This window comes from Sinohyriopsis cumingii, chromosome 12, assembly GCF_028554795.1.
Source record: "Sinohyriopsis cumingii isolate HCF-2022 chromosome 12, ASM2855479v2, whole genome shotgun sequence".
Classification (NCBI taxonomy): domain Eukaryota; kingdom Metazoa; phylum Mollusca; class Bivalvia; order Unionida; family Unionidae; genus Sinohyriopsis; species Sinohyriopsis cumingii.
In genome coordinates, this window is record NC_142972.1 from 79,977,165 (window position 1) to 79,992,071 (window position 14,907).

Consider the following 14,907-nt stretch of genomic DNA (forward strand, 5'->3'; position numbering starts at 1 on the left):
TAAATTCTTTATGTATCGCATCAGCGACTCGTTTTACATGCAAATTTGGAATTTATGTTTAACATTATACTTTTCTGACAGTGTGTTATCACATATTATTCTTTAACTTAGTCTGCCTTGTTAACCGTTGTATTACGCAAGCAAGACTTAATTGGAATCAGACGTTTACTGTTTGTTTGAACCTGGCTAAAACCTTGTTTGCTTCAGATTCAGGTGCTTGTGAAGGGCTGCAAATGTTCTGCTACAAGCTCAGTATTTTGGTGGCTCCGACTCAGATTTCTCAGGTCCAGGAGCGTCAGTACACGGGTCGCTATCTTATTTATTAGGCCATTCCATTATTGTGCTATTTAAAGACAAAACTGGTAAGTGTCCGGTAAAGATTTTAAACCGCTTGTGATCAACATAGTATTTCGTTGCTATATTTATATTTTTTCTGTTGGAGCGAATTATATTTATTTACTGCTAAGCCATTTAATTGTATAGCCACTAACCTCAAATATTGGCGCATTGAAATTATGGAACCTTATTGCACCTTCATGATAATGAGGCTATATAGCGCCTTGTACGTTCTCTGAAAAGAATCCGTCCTGTCTGCGATCCAAATAAAAAACAGAGAGTTGCAATTAGACAAAATTCATGTCCTTCCAATATATATATTTGGCATACTTGGACCGCTAATGAATATGTCGATGCCAGAACAAATTTTATTGGACAAGTTTGTATGTCTGCAGGCGTCATCAAACCTGTAATCTTATTGTTACTCATTGCAAAGGGAACATTTCTGATTAAAGGAGAGTAATTGCCACGATAAAGTGTCTCAGTATATTTCTATATTTGTCGCATTACGAAATTTGATTGTGTTATCATTGTTTAGCTCTTCATTTACCTCAAAAACCATTATGCCAGTACGTGGCTTTGTTGTTGATATAGGGTTTTGATTTTGCCTCCGCAGCTGGAGTTACAGTCTTTAATTTCTTTGATTGTCATGTTCACATGGATAGCCCTATTTCCACCAGAGACAAAACATCAGACATAGACAGCAATATCAGGTTCCCTATGATTACCGACGCGAAATATTTTTCAAGCAGGATGTACGCATCCTCGATAAAAAAATATTACTCGCTTCTGCCAGCAATACGTTTGCACTAGCACACTTGTCTACATATTCTTTTTTGGTCGCACCTGCTTTATATAGGTATCTTTTGCGCCGATATATTGAGCGGGCCAATCATCCAATCGCCAGATTTTATCAGACGTCTGCTAAGTTTCGCAAACCGCAATATTAGACGCTGTACTCAAGTTACTACCGTAGCTAATGACGATACCACAAGCTGTTGAATAGCTCATTATATATACCTTGCTTAAAGCAATGCGCATCATAAACTTTGATACAGAAATTATAGAGACATCACTATGCAATTTTGCTTTATATGAAAGCAGGCTCACCAGGTCTTGGAAAAACAAACTTGTTTCTAAATATCCTGTCTAATAACGGAATTAACTATAGCAAAGCGGTTATTGAAGCTCTAAATCAGATCCAAGATAAACACAAAACAGTTAGTGTCTTTATTGAAATAATCAGCAGTTCAGATGCCACTACTTTAAAAGTATAAGTGCCAGAATTGATAACGCCAGTAGAACAGCTTGACGGCTAGAAAGATTGTGTCATAGTATTTTACGACATCAATATTGGTCGGAACAGTATGAATTAAACTGAGGAATATATGTCGCTGACACGCAACAAACAATGCAATTCATTATACTAAATAATATATATCACAATTAATTTTAGAGTATGTTTCCATCAATTTAAAACAATAGGAATTGACACCAGCTGTCGAATATAGAACAAAAAAATTACAGATTCTTGACAAACGTTAAGATGAAACTGTCTTAGATAAATACGTTTTTTCAGATCTTCGTATGAACTGACATTAAAAAAAAATTTTTTGCAAAGGACAAAACAATGAATCCAGAAAGTACTTTTTATGATGCAACAAAAATTAATGGTAATATTATACCGTTGCAAGATAAATGGAAAAACATGTACAGTTATGTACAGATTCCTAACAAAAATGAAGAACATTTGTTCAGAATATATAGAGGGACCTAAAAATATTACTTTTGGATAGGGAGGAAACGTAAGCGCAAAAGTTAAAGAGAGATGCATCAAGGAACCGTAATAAAATTTATATATTCTTTTGTATTTTCTCCGGGACATATCAAGACTGACGATCCGTATCTTGGAGTGAAATAATTGTATAGTAGCACATTATGTTTGATGTATATTTAGAAGCATGTCTTCAAATCGACAGTCGTACGTAGGGGACTTTCCATGACAGTGTGCATTGAGGAATGTCTCCCTTTGTGTTTGGTTTCAGTTTCTGGAGAGGATCGCGTTAAATTACAGCATGGTGACTTGAGAATCCTGGATAAATATGTTTAAAACGTTTTGAGTAAAACAAAACTTTAACACAAGATACGACTTTATCCTTGCAATGCATATATTTAAATGAAATTTCTGAATCAAAGCTCGTGTTTTGCATTGAGATATTACATGTTATAATTGTTTCCTAATTGTTTGATATCATACAATTATTGCCTTTTGATGAGGTTGGTACAGGTATTTCCCAACTTTAGGAGAAGTATGGTCACCTCAACATCAGGTGGCGGTAAGTATAATTATTATGTGCAGAGAAAATACTTGTATCGACCGAAATACAATTCAGTGCTTGTTTAATCGTAGTACTATACATGTTTAAGTGTTCTTCCGATTAAATGGTATATAAATAAAAGTCGGTGAAGTTTGAACGGTTAAGAACATTGACAGGTAAAGTTGAATCAAAAGATTAATTTGTATTATTTATCTCAAATACTGATTTAAATCAAAATGATCAACACCATTAAAGAAATATATTAAAGAGCGAAAGCTCAGAAAAAATTGCTCTTATTGACCCAAATATTTCAGTTAACAAACTATAACATGGATTAATACAAAAATAGCATCCGACGTAATTTGGACAGACGGACGGGCATATAGACGATTGAACACAAGGACAAACGAAAACAACGTTCCGTAACTGATTAGTTGCACCTTCCTTCATATAAGCTAGCATGATCTACATACAGGAAATGACGTTGTGCGCCAGGCAAACCGTTGGAATTCCCGATTGCTCTCTAACAAACGTTTTTAGCAAAAACAGATTCAGGCGAATTAACTGATCGGATCATTTTAAAATGTGAAGTCATACATTAATTCAAGTTCGAACTTTTAATATAGTTGAAGTGGATAACACATTATAGAGCTGTGAAGAGAATTTAATTCTTATAAAAAAAAGTCATAATCATTTGACATAAGATTTTCCAACATCAAAGTTGCAAATTCGTGTCAACGCAGAATTTCTCATAAGCAGTATGTGACGTAAGAGTTGTGTCTCATTGGTAAGAGTTCATGAAATGAAACTTGGCTATAAATCCATCCTTACGGTTCTAAATATGACATCAAAATTTAGGAAGTTAACACATTTAGCGAGAGACAATGCACACTATACATTTTAGTGGACAATTAGAGTCACACTTCAGAAGAACACACAAGTCAAGCTGCGAGTGGTGTGTCGTCGTGGAACAAACGTATATCTTCCCCGAAATAATTTTAATAATTCAGGTGAACATAACCTATATTTAAAAGAAAATGCCTCTTACGGCACATTCGTACTGTGACGGCTTCGTCGTGCGGAAGCAAGTAAAGTACCTTGTGGAAAAAACTAAAATTATAGACCATCGAAACTGGTGTTAAATGGCTTAGAGTGCTAAAGACATTAAGACATACCATGCGGTCCTTCACTGTCCCTCGACTGGTGATGCAATGCAATGTTCTGTAATTTATACCGTACAGATAATTGTCAGCAGACGCATATTGTATCTTGTTCTTATACACCAGTCTACTTCTTCCAGATATTCTTTTAGGAGATATTAAATTGTTGCCCTACCGTTGAAAGTTTACAAACATGCCGTTTGATAGATTTGCCACCCATGCACATCTTCCAGGCGTTATTCCGTTTATTTAATACCACAATTAAGAGATACATTACGAGAAATGAGCCTTGTTTAGGGAACGTCTTTACACAAATATAATGTGTACAGTAGCTCGAAGGCCAATTATGAATTTGTTCATTTACTTATTTATTTATTGCTTATTAAAAATCAAATTTACTTTTTTCCACTTCTATATCTATTTAAAAAAGTGCTTTCCTGGAAAATTTCTTTTCAAAGTCACAACATAAATGTACAAGATTGGAGAAACTTTGTTTACATTTTTTTATGAAAAGTAAACGTTTGTTTATTTTGTCAACAGAGGACTTTAAAAAAATTAAAATTGCAATATATATCGATACACACGCACACACAAATTCAATTATTAGATTCATGAGAGAGATATTCTTATGCAAGTAAGAATGTGTGCCTATAAATTTGCAATACACAGGAAGACTGGGATAAATTGATACATAATTATCTTCAATATGATCTGTCTGAGGATAAATAGTACGACGAGGCTGGAACTGCACTAAAACAGTTCCTTTGCTTAATTATTGTATGTTATTTTCTAAATTCATATAGAAAATTCATTAAAATTAATAAATATCATTCCTCGTTTTCTTGCCAATAAACACACACACAATATATATATATATATATATATATATATATATATATATATATATATATATATATATATATATATATATATATATATATATATATAGTGTGTGTGTATGTTATTGAGTGTGTGTATAGTTAAAATGTGGTTATGCAATCCATTAGGCTGATAAGTATCCTGTAATTAGACCTTACATGTATATACCATCTTGTAACGAAGTAAAGACTTCAAAGTCACATATAGCAATAAATGATATTATCCACTTTGATTAAAATTCTTTTTCACATGGATACTACAACATCTTGCAACAAAGTATCCCCATATCTAATCGATTTTGTGAAAAGCACTTGTTCCACAAGCATTCAGGTCACGATAAGGTACAACAGATTCATCGAGACTAATGTTGCTCCTATTTAAAATAAATTACCTACCTTTAAACTATTGTTATGTCGGTGATGAGCAGAGGTAAACTACATATATTTAATCGAAGTTGAAGGTGAACTGTAAGATGTCGATTATGACGCGCGCCTGTAAATGATTTTGGGTGAAACTATATATTTAGAAACTGTATTTCACTTAGTGATCAATATTGATCTAAATCTTTTAGGGGGAGTTGTTATCGAATGATCTTAACCAGCCAAAATAATGTTGTGAATCTTGTTAGCCGAGTACGCCAACAATTTGCTCGTAATGTCACCCTTTTAAAGAGGCAATGTAAGACACCTATCTGAAACATGTGTGTTTATGGGTTAGACTTGTTAAAGCTATTGAAAAGATGACGCACTAGATCACGTATCGTACAATGTGCATTAGAATTAAAAGGTCATTTATTACATCTTATGTTTTGATAGTCAAATACGGAGATCCAGCCAAAGAACATGTCAGAAGATATGAATTCTCTCCACAGAGGAATATGAGATTGTTTAAAGTTGGTGACCGAAGGAATATAATATTCAGATTAGCTTATGTCGCTATGAGTGTTTGCAATAGTTGCAAATTAAAATTACAAGCAAATATCTTAAATAATAAGATTGAAAATAAACCTATCGACATTTATTTGAAGGTAGAAACGACTGACCTCCTTTTGCAACAGGTAAGAAGTCATTCGCGGTAAAATAAGTTGTGTAAATTAAGGGGTTAACTCAGATTCGTGTAAAATACTGAAGCACAAAAGTATAAGTATTCGATCTTTATTTAAAGCAGACAAAACATTTACAGAACGTATCTAAAGTCGACGTTATTTCTTCGTGTACTTGTCAAACTTTCTCCTAAATGAAGACTGTTGTTCTACAAATGGCTTCTAACTTCTAAAGCTCTTCAACTAGTAAAAGAGACATTACTTCTAATGCCTGCCTAAGTGTCAATTTGAACTATTTCTGTTATTCTAAATTTGCTCACTTTATTCGGTGAATTGAGTGATTTAAATAATCAGAGGTCCAACTGGTATGGGTCTTGTCGTGGGATATTCCACGAATCGTATTCTTGTTAATCATTTCTATCTGCCTGACGATAGTGTCTAAACAATTGCGTAACACAAAAATTAGCAGTATGCGAATTTTATGCGTAAAATACATGCACTGTACACAGTTATTTGGGACACTCACATCTTCTTCACGATATATCTGTTTTCTGTACGGTGCGTGAAAATAGAAAACTGTTAAAAGACATATTACGCGAAAAATCAATTCCTCTTGATGACATAAATAACAGATGTCTAATAAAATATGGCGAAGTTTCTTTTCTTCCGATTAACGTCATCTGATGATGCAGTTATCTATTGACCCAGATGATAAGATCTGGAATTGTAGCATTTATAATATGTACCCATTTTTTGTGTTCTGTATATAGTAACGATGCAGAAATTATATGACTTTCAAGAAATGCTAACTTTACCATTAAAGACCATGCTGCTATCGTCATAGTACAAGTGATACCTATTTCTTGCATTACACGGGCGAGTAAAAATAATTCACACACACTATTTTCACGTGAGTGTCACGTCCAATGATTATGTAATATGCTGAAAAATATCATCTAGAATTATACTATTTAGCGAAATGGTCATATCTTATTTGCCGTTTAATGTTCTTATATAGTTAGTTCAGTCCACCAAGGTCCACTCTTCCTTGTATTCTCAATTAAATCGTACGGAAATTTAATATCCATGATGCCAAGATCGTGCAAGTGTGTATGACGTTCTTTCCGCATCGCAGTTTCATATGACCGATGGATCGAAAGTAACTGTCATCTGCACCTGTGACAATGTGGCCGTGATTTTAAATCATCTATCTGATAATATGACGCTTAATAAAGGAATATATAAAACAAAAACAAGAACTGGCGCATTTTAAGCCTTGCTTTCCTTTGTCCTTTTTGTTTGCTAAGGTGTTCGATAGCATAGCTAGCCTTTTATCTCTGCTAACCATATTTCAGTCCCTAGATGTGCCACATGGTGTTTTGATAGTTATCTCTCTCTCTCTCTCTCTCTCTCTCTCTCTCTCTCTCTCTATATATATATATATATATATATATATATATATATATATATATATATATATATATATATATTATCTCCGTAAACTTTTTCTCTCTGTAGTCTTTATATTTTCGATAAAAGTTGCTTCAATATATGATTATTTGCCTCGTTCTTTGTATGAAAAGATCTTCTCACTACGTTTAGTAAACTTCAGGCGTCTAATATATACCATACCTTCTTTCCGATAAACACTATCCCCACCGAAAAAATATGTGTCTGTGAAGACTAAGTTTGCAATTGTAAAGAAAACAGCGTTCACCGCCACTTATAAAGTATGGTTACTAGTTTCACACGTTTTTAGAAAAAGATAGCTCACTAATATATGTCTGCAAACCATTTTCATTTTCTGAACTTAACACCTGATTCACCATGCTAGTGTTATTTTATGTCAATAATTATTAACAGTTTTATATAAGTGACAAGTTCATAAAATAAGTAAATGTCATTTGATAATATAGTGACATCAGTAGTCCAAAATAGGTATAATGTAATGTTGTCATAACATTAATTCGCTTAGAACAATTATATTTTAATTTTCTAAAACCGCAGAAGGGATGATTTGCAAAAATAACGAAATGGGAATTGATTACAGGTTTTCGCGTTCAGATGATGATGCCACTCACATGCATGTAATATAGAACATAACTTTCAAAAACTTCTAACATTGTAAAAGAAGAATCATTGCCATCAGAATTAGAAAACAATTTACAATTTCATCTAGATTTACCTTACACCTTTCTGATATTTACGTCTTTACAAATTTTAAGTAATTTCATGAGGTAATTTCCAGGTATTCTTATAAAATGTTTAATTAAATTCTTTTAAATTTTTAAAAACAAAGAATTATAGTTTTTTATTCCCCTAATGGAAATATTCATGATTTATCTCTGTTTTCAGACATGGAATTACTTCTTTAGACCATGCTATTAGACTGGATTAAAATTATTACTATCTTAAATTACCCTAGCTGCTTTCGCACAGACGTGAGCAACTATGCTGATAAGTGCATTTCATGTTTAAAATTTCGGTAAATTAACTCACAAAGTTACAATTAATAAAAAGGATTATAATGGATGATGAGAATGGTGAGACCTATTTAAGAATTTTTTATTAAGCAGATGCAAATATGAATCAAATGTTGGCGCATGTAAGGGAGAAAGAACGTCATGTAAAGTATTCTAATTTTAAGATTAGTTAATCGAAACATCTACATACTTGGATATACGAACACGCTAATGAAAAGACATTTCAATAGTAAGTTTTATATTGATTAAATAAATGAAAGTTTCAGGGAGATATAGTTGACGTGAAAGGATGTGAACAGTTAACGATACGTACAAGTACAGCTCGAGATGGATATATGTTATTCCATATACGCGTGGGATTAGGTGAGACAAATCAGGGAACGTTACGGTTCGTTGAAGATAAACGTTTAACAAGCACAAACGTATCTATGATTATTGAGAAAGCCAGTAACTTTTAAAGCGAGTGTAGAAACATATAGGTCTGAGAAAGATAGCATAATAAAAAATGAAGTTGAGATTGTCAGAATCTTGCAGGTTTCTCCTTAATTCAATGCTCTCACTGCAAGACACTTGGGCTTAGCAAAGTATCATGGGCTAGAAACTACTTTTTACTATACACAGACAATGTAACTTTATGTTTCATACGCTGGAGCATTTAATATATTTGTGTTTGTGGCTGAACTAAGCAGTTTGAGATATTTAAAAGTAATGATGATAAAGTTGACGACGTGGATGAGTGCACAGGGTCACAAAATAAATTCTGTCCATGGAAACGGTGATTATCTGATATAAGCAAAGTCCAACAATGACTTTATAACAACAAAACTGAGAAATGCGTTACTGAAAATGCCATTTTCATCATGTAAACCAGGGATGTCAAACACGCGGCCTGCCAATCCCTATCCTGTGATCCGCACGATGATGAGCGTCACAAGGGGTCATGAGTGATATGAAAGTGGTGCGACCGTTGGGCCATCGAAACTGGGTGGTTTGAATTTTGGGACCTCTGATTTAAAAATATTATAATACTGACATTTTCACAAAATTTGTAATGAATAGTTGGTAATAACATTTAAAATAAATGTAATTGCCTTTCTGTATCTTTAATGACCAGAAAATGTATATTATTAGTTAGTACTGTTAGAATTACATTGGTCCCAACAATTTATCCATATTACGAAATTGTAATAAAATATATAGACTACATGCCCAACAGAAATTGCAGTCCCAAAGAGAATTTACATCACTCCAAAATGAAGCAAAGTTGATATTCTCTAGTAGAAGTATTTAATTCTGTCTTCTTGAGAATGTCAGTTAAACAAATTATTGTGTGAGAAAGCTTGCCAGTAGCTTCTCGTGGGTCGGTGGTTATTTTCAAGATTTTTCCGGGTTGTTCCTCCACCATTAATACTGGCCGCCATGTATAGCCTATCGTGTGCTGCAATATGGCGTTAAAACCTACAACAACACATTATCGCAACAATTACCAGATTTCATAATTTGATCAACCTTATGGTTCCAAACTAGGAATTACAACAGATTAACCAGTACAGCTTGCTTCAAGACAGTCTCTTCCGTGATATGTATATCTTTTGGAATCGAACACGCTAACTCTGATTCATCAACATTACAAAAACAGAATTATGTGAGATCGACAGACGAAAACAAAACCCCTCCTTTTAGAACCATCTCTAGAAAATCTTCTAAAGCGTATTCGTTACCAATATATCTCTAGATTTAATTTTTAAGTGTTGCAAACTGATATATACATTATACACAGGAATACTTACATAAACAAATTTTTGGTTGCATAACTCATTTCTGGATAACGGCCAGTATTGCTTTAATTATTTCCTACTAACCTATTGTTTATTTTCCCTTGCTACGGGGCGCTAGTCGTGGAATATAAATCTGGATGTTCATACAATTTTATTTAATCACAGAACATGGACTCAACTTTCACATTCTACAATTTATATGTACATTTGAATCAGAATTAAGCATTCAACAATGATCCCGAATTCTGGTGAACTTCGAACTTCAGTGAATACGGTATCGTCTGTTAAATCAAGCACAGTATGATCGTTGACTCTAACAAATGATCGAAGATAAAAAAATATGTCAGCAGTAAGATATTCCATTATACCAACCACAGTAGGCTGACTAGAGTTATTTACATTTCTTAGCATCCAGACACTAGATGATATGGCTAGGGGAAAAAAACACTCAGCACCAATCAAGCTATGCAACATTGCCATGTTTTGAAGTAAGGTTATCTGAGCCCGAAATCAGAAAATATATTGGACATATGAATCAGATATTTCGAGGGCTTCAGATACACTCCAGAAAGCAATAACATTTGCTTCAAGAATTTACGAATATATTTGTAATAGATAGCATGAAGCTGCCTGATCATTATCTGCCACATTAGCTGGCCTAGCTGTTTATGTCTTGGTCTCGTATGCTCTGCTTATCGACAATTTTTTTGTTTGTTAAATGTTCCAAGAGTTAATTTGGATTTTCCGAACATATTAAAACAGAGATTACACCAGTTATGAAAATGTATCATCGCGAGGGGCGTCGTAAGATATTTTATCGAGTAAGCCTTTGTTGCCTTATGCGAATGAACACAACAAAATGTCATTGTTTCTGATGATAGATCTACATAAATAATACTGGCTATGTTATATCAAGCATCCAGGGCAATCCTGAGTCTATTTCTGCTGCAATAGATGATTTCATTAAGAATGGTCTGTTCAATACATCATGCATCGTGGTTTTATTTTATTTGTAATGATGTTTATCAATACGATATACTTGGGCGTGTGGTATATGATATTTACCTCATAAAGACCGTTACAGCGAAATGCAAAGCCTTACTTCGTCGTAAATAACTGCTTCTAACATGATCCCTTGTTCGCAAAATTATCCAGCCACTCCTCGATATTAAATCTAGCCTTTGTTGTTTGTTCCTCGAGCTCATCAGTCAACAGCGCCAATTCTACTCGGCTGGACTATAAGTAGGCCGTCTGGTGTAATCCTTTCCAAGTGAGCTTTAACGCCAAGGTTAGACTTGACCACCTTCTTTTCGATCTCCTATGTCAAATGTTGATCAGTCTGGGGAGAATGGCAACCAGTAGCTTAGACGCGTTCATTTTCAAGAAATTGTCTGTTGGTGTCATAGTTATCTTCCTGAAGACCATTTTATCCTTTCCTTTTTGTACGAGAGGGGGAGAAGTGAAACGTCTAACATGAACTCGGAGAAGTACCTTTCTTTACTCCTGGGCCGTCGTTTAGCCGCATTGGATAGCCTCAGGCTGGTATGGATGGCTACCTTGAAGCCGGTATGAGCCTTTGTTACATAGAGATTGTGGATCTTGGGATTAGCTGCCGTGGTTGGGCAATCAGTACTATCTCTTCATATTCGCTCTCTGTGATCATTCCGTCCATGACCGGAGCAATTGTTCACTCAAGACATACTTGTTGATCGCTAGCATGCATGAGAGCTATGAGTTTTTATACAAAATTTCTGAAATAGAAAAAACCTGTTGCTGGTTGCTGCTTACTCAAGTCGGCCCTGGTTGTATACTAATTATGTTATGATATCTAACGATTTCTATATGTAAGATAACGATCAACACTTCCAGCTAGCTAAGGATCTTCCTAAATTTTCCTACGACATTTAATTATATGCATCGCAGCTTGTTTTACTGGTACAAATTTTTACAGTGGTTACATTTGTTTCATTTGAAACACGTTAAGCGTATGATCCTTGTGATAAATCGACGCGCAATGAGCGTTCAAATAATTTTTAACATGATTCTGTTTGGCCCAAAAGGCGCCCATATTTGGTCCTTGGCGATCATAGCTACTGACGGTATCAGACAAATCGCGTCTCTATTTATGTGTGATGGTGATAGTCACCCACGTTACAATGACCACCAAAATCCTGCCCCTGCCCAGACCCACCCTACTCCCTCCTCAATCCACTTATCAAAACAACAGAAGATCTATTAAAATTGTAGCTGGTCTTTATATATTATTATGAGACCATCTTGTAATATTTTCTAAACGCTGTGTTTCTATCTCGTATAGGAGTAAGAGCAAATAATGAATCCACCCTACACCGCTGTCTAAACTTAATTATCTCATGTACATTAACGTGATGATCCAAAGGAACAACACTTGTCAGTTATTTTAAGCTTTAATATCAAACCTACGTTTTATGAAACTAAGCTATAAGCCTAAGTATAAATGATCAAAGACGATGTGCATATTGAATGTGTGATGTTGATCTTAATACGTTATTAATGGAATCTATATATTGTTATGCAAATTTATATCACGAACTTCACATGGTCCGAAATTAATATCATTTTCTGCTTCATCTTAAGTATTACAATTTTATTCTGTAACAACTAATACATTGCTAAAATGTTCCCTATGTATATGGGTTTAATATCAAAATCATTATCACTAGAATTAAATTAGTTTATTTGGGCTTGGATCTCGGTTATTGGAATTTCCCTACAATAGATTTGGCGGAACGGACATAGTCCACGTTAAATATTTTAATTTTGGTAACAGTCTTTTTAATTAAAACTAACATTTTGTTTTGTAAACATTAAGAGCTTTTTAGACGGTAAAGGTGAAGATTTTTTCAAATAGAAAATGTTAAATGTGACATACTGTAAAGTGGACGATTATATAATCTTGTTAGTGGAAATATTATTCAGTCGTGATTTAAGATCTAGTAGAGTCAATCTTGAGTTACTTTTGGTTTAATTTACTTCTTAATAGTTATTTAAATCAGTGAATATTTTCCTTGTAAATCCAGAGTGCTAAATAAAAATAATAGGCTTGGATAGAGACATTCACTGTGATTTATAGTGAATTCAAACCTGGAATTATATTACTGTGGTTAAACAACGACTGTTGGTACAGCAATCAGATGCAGGCTACTACAGAACATCAACTCCTTCAGCGTTTGACTTAATTTGGATTCTGCTAAAGTTTATTCAGAACTGTTATTGTTTGGGCTTGTATTTGTAATTCGAAGATTATTTTGGGATTTAATTCGCAATGCTGCAAGTCCTTTTGTCATTTTCTCTTTGTATTCTAAAGCAATACATTATCTGTTTAACTGTACAAAGCTTGTTGCTTTTCACACGTTTCTGTTATTCATAGTTACGTTGAAAGCAGGGCTCTAACCAATTTGCGAGTAACGGCACCTATCGCTTAGTTTTCTCGAAAGGGCGACCTCACCAATATAGTCATGTGATCTCTCCTCTCCTTGAATATAATGAAACAAAGCTGAAGGTAAGGACTCAAGGTACAGAGGACGTCAATGGCCAATCAAGCAAAATATACCTCTACGATAAGCATGATGATATAAAACAAATTGATATGGAATGACACCATTATAATAACACAGGTTAAATAGCTATTTTTATCTGTTGAAGTCAGGATTTGAATACAAACAATAATAAGTGCACATTTAGCTTAGCTTTCATATTCCGGTAGTGTAGCTTACTTGGCCATATGCTCATTGTCAACGATTGATATAATAAGAATGGAGGGAAAGACCTCATCTGCATGGAAAGCCACTTGCTTTTTTAATGATTAGCCAATCTAAAAAAACTAAAGAATAATGTTAACGATTATCCTAGGGGCTACAAAGTATGCATTAACAACTTATTTGCTCAGTTTGAGTAGCGATACCTAAGGACAGGTGACCATTTCCACCTGACAAGATATTGTGTCAAAATGTATGATGCTTAGAGAATAACCTTTACAAAATTATTACAACAGAGTATTAAAAGTATTGAAGGTTATCGAATAATTTAATATTGATACTGGCAGACATATTTGACAATTTCTTTTTCTGTTTTTTATATTATTTGTTTTGCTATACATCACATTCCGTTACCATGTTCGTTTGGCCAAAATTGTTAATATGGGCTGAAATATGTTTCGATATATTCCTTTCCGCCTACGTTATTTCATCATAATAACCCGATTTTAACAACACCTTAGGTCAGTAATGTAGTATACTTTGACGACAAAGTCACGAACTGTAACAGATGTTTGAACAGAAACATTGCAATCGATTTAATATTAATATCTTGGTTAATGTTTAAACATGCGTCACGCTCGCTCAGTATATAAATGTCATGAGAAGTCCAAATCACGAATCATTTTCATCAGTTGTCCAGTGAGGTAAGTGTAATAATATTTTGGTTCTATATTTAACGGCGTATCTAGTTGGATGTCTGAAGTAGAATTATCACAGGTTCATGGCAACACAGAATAGGAAAGCTAATAATAAAAGATACAACAAAACATCTAATTCTCATTATTAAGCAGTATGTATGTGCAATTACTGAAATTTCACCAATAAAAGAAAAATAGAAACAATAAATAATGTTTACAGAATAATTAACAGCAGTGTGATCTCAGGACGTAAAAGTAAAATATCCTTCCCTTGATACATAAAACCGTGTGACATCATTTGATAGAGATATCTTAATCTTTTGCAGCGTAACGTCAATGTTTTGCAGAATAATATTAACGTTAGACACATTTATGGCAATGTTTGACATGGTTAATTCAATGTTTGACAGTTATTTTAATGTTTGAAAGTTGTATTAGTTAAAGAAAATTTGCTTACTACAATGTAACTAGCAATT